At 35.4% G+C, this 5,629-nt stretch overlaps 2 non-coding genes across 2 annotated transcripts; one reads left to right on the top strand and one right to left on the bottom strand.

Annotated features, from left to right (window-relative positions):
- The first annotated feature begins 864 nt into the window (after positions 1–864).
- TRNAC-GCA (transfer RNA cysteine (anticodon GCA)) lies at positions 865–936 on the top strand. Its single transcript has one exon. It is a non-coding gene; the product is annotated as a tRNA-Cys (tRNA).
- Positions 937–4,503: 3,567 nt separating this feature from the next.
- Positions 4,504–4,577, bottom strand: TRNAD-GUC (transfer RNA aspartic acid (anticodon GUC)). The gene has a single exon. It is a non-coding gene; the product is annotated as a tRNA-Asp (tRNA).
- Between the last annotated feature and the right edge of the window lie 1,052 nt (positions 4,578–5,629).

The raw sequence follows: 5,629 nt of genomic DNA, 5'->3' as shown, positions 1-5,629 counted from the left end.
ATTGGGTATCAGAAATAAGATTGGGTATCAGAAATAAGATTGGGTACCAGAAATAGATTCATGATTTGATCCATTCTCTATGAATGAGATAAAGACAGAATAATCCGGAACAGTATCGAGTTGGTTTTTATTTTAGCACTTAACTTATTTCATTGATTCCACCATTGTTCAAAAAAGGATTCACAGAGAAGAGGGAGCTCTTGTTAGTGTTAGTAGAATTAGTAGAATACGATTGAAGTGCGTAAAGGGCATTGTATAAGTATATCCAGATATAGCTATCTAGTTATCTGCATATCCCCTCTTTTCGGGGTGCTATATGCGAATTTCCAATTTAGATTCAACTTATTCAATAGAAAAATATTCAATGCAAAATTCAAGCACGACAATTCCCTATAAGATAAGGTGGATAGGACTAGGTATGCGTGTAACAATTTATGTTCGAGGGTTTACATATACACATATATGTTGTTATAATTGAAATTGAAAACAATTGATACTGATTAGTCGTGTATCAACTTTTTTGTTTTCTTATGTTATTAATTTAATTATTAAGGTAAGGAAAGAAAACGTTAGATCAAAATCCAAGAACTGTTCATGAATTCACAGGAAATAATTAATGGCTCCAATTTACTCTGAATTTTGGACTCTGTGCCTAGAAATATCTTTTTTCTGTTTCAATATAAAAAAAAATATTATGTTTTGAAACACTATACAATCAAGAGAACCCTGGACCCAGGGATCCCTTTTGGAAAGGGATAAAGAAACCCGTTTTAAAAATCCAACTCAAACCAAAAAAAGGTTGAGTAACCCCCCCCCCCCAAAAAAAAAAAAAAAGAAAGAGTTAGGTCTATTTTGGATCATTTTGGCGGCATGGCCGAGTGGTAAGGCGCGGGACTGCAAATCCCTTTCTCCCCAGTTCAAATCCGGGTGTCGCCTGATCAACAAAAGAAAAGCTTCGGAATACCTTATCCTTCTATGCTAATAGAACTCACATATGCTAATAGAACTCACAAAATTCTTGCCTGACAGAAGCATGACTAGGGTTGTAGATACTGTATTTTAAGAATACAGAGGTTCTATAAAAAAAAAAGACTTGAATTTTTATCATTTGGTTATGGTTAAAATCGGGTATCAATATGAAAAAAAACCGATTTATGACTGATTACTGGTTGGTTCGGGCTATTTCTTTGTATTTGATTTATCAATCGAATCGATAGTAAAACTGAAATTGTGAGATTCAGAACTACGAAAGTCAGATACCTAAAATCGGGGTAGCCGAAGGAAAGGGGGTTCGGTTCCTAAATGTAAATCCAATCCTTGCTTCTATTCTAGGATCTGAGGGAGATTATAGGAAGCACTATCAATACTTCCTAATTACCCTACCTTACTAGGGTGGTGCCCACTGACTGAGTCTTGAATTAAATTGGGTAGGTTGGTGGGGAATCAAATTGGGAGTTGCGGAAAGGGCTAAGGATAGTTTGTATTTTGTATCCAGACTCACGAGAATCCCTGAGTACTTACTCAGGTATCCAATCAATATTGGATTGGATGGGTAATCAACTCTTAACTATAACTATTATAGTTATAGAATAACTAACTATTCTATATCTATATTATAGAATATAGAATCTAATTTTCTAATAAAAGTTGAAAAATACTTCTCCGTTTTTTGTAACACCCTGCCAAGAACGTAATGGGGTGTCCCCCGATTGTTTCACAGAAAGAAACAGAGACAGTAAGACTTGGGGGGTAGATAGAGGTATGTGATAGATAGTTAAGATAGTTATCTTTTACATCTTTATGGTATATATATATATTCTATTTATATTCCATTTTTTTTTCTTATGCTTATGAAAGCTAACAAAACAAACAATGGGTCTTACTATTCCTACATCTTTCATTAGTAACATTCCTTTAAGATCTCCAAGGGTAGTTGTATATCTTGCTTTTGCTTACTGCTTTCCGATTCGACCGGAGATCCTTGTAATTAGAGTATAGGAACTCTTGTATTCATTGGATTGGTTCATCAATAGCGTTAGAGCAAAATGCCATTTTGACTCTGCACCATTGATTCCACTATTATTAGTGATTAATAATGGAATAATTCCTTCATATTCATAGAGATCGGGGAGATAATTTACATGGATATAGTAAGTCTCGCTTGGGCTGCTTTAATGGTGGTCTTTACGTTTTCCCTTTCACTCGTAGTATGGGGAAGAAGTGGACTCTAGGGGTACTACTAATTAAGTTGAGTAATCAAATTGGATCAATGGTGCTTATGTTTAATGGACCGTTCCGCGAAGCGTTTTAAGATAATCCATTTCAAAAATTCTAGGGTAATCCAGTAATATATGAACAATGATCTTTCGATCAATATTTGAATGATTTGATTCTGATGTTGTTCGTATTTCGAAACTCAAAGGAATGCGCATGATAGGAAATTTTTCCAGCCGAACTCTTCCTATTCCTAAATATAATATTCGATTTCGATGAACCCGCTCTTACCATAATTATGGATATTACAATGAGGAGCAACCAACCCCTATTTTTTTATTTGTTTTTCCCTCTTGACTGTTCAAAGAGGAAGTACTGCTACTATTACGTGGATACGTACTTTCTACTGGAGATGCCATAGACGTAGTGGTTGTTCAAAGGGGTACTACGCATAATAAGATCTTGCGTCGGGTGATCCGTGCTCACTTAAGTTTTATACTTCTAGGAATCCTATTTATGCTTTATTGACTCACCTCATGTCATGGCTCAAGCATGAAAAATGGGTGGTGTTTACTACTTATACTTATTTTTCAAATCCGAAGAAGTGACTATAGAACTCCGTGGGGTATCTGTTAACGGCCCAATCAATTACTTCATTTATATGGATAGATATTGTATCTAGTCTATATCAAACCCATCCATTTTTTGAATTTATACAATACAACTTTATACATGCAATACAATATTTTTACAATATAATAATAGATAGTGTGGTAGAAAGAACTATATGAACCTTTCTACTACACCATCTATTATACTGTTGATTCCAGTTCTCTAATTTCATTTAAGACTTGGAATTGGAATCCCTTTTATTTCGTCAATCATTGATAAGAGCTAATAAGTCAAGTTTAATTCTAATCATTTTGACTGACTGTTTTTACGTAGATGATAAGTAAAAAAGCAGTAGGAACTAAAATGAACAGCGCAGTCGCAATAAATGCGAGAATATTGACTTCCATAATCTCATCGTTTTTTTTTGCTTCGCAATAACTCGGGATCTAATCCCATAGAAAAAAAAAAATAAAAATAAAAAGATTTCTCCTGTAAATTCAATGGGTGCATCCTGATGGTTGATACTGAATCGGATCAATATTCAATATTATATTATGAATATGAATAACAATATCTGATCTATTAAATCGATTCATCGTCGAGAATTGAATAGTATAACATAGGAAGATCTTTTATCCATACCGAATCAAAAATGGGATTCCTGATCTAATCAAGAATCCCATTGAATTTCTCATCTTTTTTTTTTTTCATTCTTTAGTTTCTAAAATCTATCATCTTCTTTATAAGAATCATCCGACGAGGTATCATCTGACCTGTGTTCTGTTGCCGGCCTTCCATTGGTAACAGACCTAAACAGTAGGAGTGAAATGGAAAGGGGGAGGAGTTAAGCTCGAAGCGAAGTTTTCGTAATGATCTAATCCTCCTGGAAGGCAGAGAAATGTGATAAAGGTATGGGTATGGGATGGGTCTCGATATAAAAAAAAAGATCTAATATTCCGACAAATTCTTTCTTTATTGATTTTTCTCCTTCTTCGATGAAACCCTAAAATAAAAATATATATTATATAAAGATAAAGAAAATAAAGAAAAAAAAAATGATTCATTCCCCCTGTGGAAAAGAAACAAAAGGGACGGATCATTGTTTGATCCTTTACTTTATATTAAAAGTAAGGACCCTCTTTTTCCTTGGATTGGGACTGAAAGCTAAATTCAGCATGCAATTTGAATAAGAATAAGATAGATAGATTGTTTTTAATTACTTTACTAATTGAGATTGCACAAAATCGTATCTCGAAAACACGAAAACAAAAGGGAGTAGGTTTAATAGTACTCTGCTGCCCGAGTAACTATGTTACTAAGTTAGTTAATTGTGTATCGTAGAATAAACGAGTACAATTTGTATATGTACTCCCTGGAAACGTATGGGTACTCTGTACCCTATTCCATTTCATGGATCAGAAGCAATTGAAAAAGTCAAACCAGTGGGTCTCTCTTGGAATCCCCAGTATGGCGATACCTACGACTACGTATGCCTCTCCCCCAGCAATCGGTACTAGTTCAAATAATTGAAATTCCCGTCTTTGTCCGATGAGAAATTCGAAACGAAAAACAAAATAAAAAAAAATTAAGGATCCCCGCAGGAAATTCAATCCTGTCCCGGGCCCCCTCCTCACAGAAAATGGGAAGATGAATTGATGGATTCATCGGATCCGAGGTCGGGACTGACGGGGCTCGAACCCGCAGCTTCCGCCTTGACAGGGCGGTGCTCTGACCGATTGAACTACAATCCCAGGGTGAGGTATACAGCATGCATATATGTATTCTTATGCTTTCATTCGTTTCGTTTCTATTTACGAGAAATATTCTCGTGTTGTAAAAGAAACACGACTGATATACTGATATCCACATGGATACGGACTAGAGTAAGAATGACACAGATTACTGGTAATCCTACTAATATATTGAGAATCTATTTTTCAATGGAAAAAGGACTCTTTTTTTCTTTACTACCTTTGCAACAAATTGGGAATCTAGATCTTTAGACAGATCAGAAGATGTGAGAAATTGGAAAGAAACCAAGGGGTATTGTAGAAAAAATGGACCCTTTATCCCTATATATTTTATTCCCATATATCCTTAGAATACTTTTAGAATTTTAGAATATATGGGGCATTCTAAATATCTAAATAATGGGCATTTCTGGAGGACAAATTTGGTTATCATGGATCGGCGAATTAGTGGGCCGAGCTGGATTTGAACCAGCGTAGACATATCGCCAACGAATTTACAGTCCGTCCCCATTAACCGCTCGGGCATCGACCCAGGAAGAACAAATTCTGGGCTTATTGATAATCCATGATCAACTTCCTTTCGTAGTACCCTACCCCCAGGGGAAGTCGAATCCCCGCTGCCTCCTTGAAAGAGAGATGTCCTGAACCACTAGACGATAGGGGCATACCTGCCCGATCGCCATCATACTATGTTCATAGTATGAGCAGTTTTTTGGAATTGTCAATATAATGTAATGTATAATTATAATGGGATGACTAGATCCGAAAAATCTTTCCTGCTTCTACGATTCCATAGAATTTTTGATTTTAATTCATGAAATGAACCATCCCGTCCTATATCCTATATATATATAACGAAGTATGGGATCCCCTCAGGAAATGATTTGTTCGACAGACAGAAAAGGTAAGTCAAACCTTTCTTCCATTTTGACTCATCGACTCACTCATCGTTAAGATGGGATATAACCTATCTTTATCTCACACTAATACTAAGCCAGGAAATTAAAAAACGATAGAATGCTTTTTTTGATCGATTCAAAAAGATGATGTAG

This window comes from Aristolochia californica, unplaced genomic scaffold (genome assembly GCF_029961685.1).
Source record: "Aristolochia californica isolate CCGP_79_NKW_82.1479 unplaced genomic scaffold, dmAriCali1.0.hap1 SCAF_463, whole genome shotgun sequence".
Taxonomy (NCBI): Eukaryota; Viridiplantae; Streptophyta; class Magnoliopsida; order Piperales; family Aristolochiaceae; genus Aristolochia; species Aristolochia californica.
This window is presented reverse-complemented; position numbering and strand designations above follow the sequence as displayed.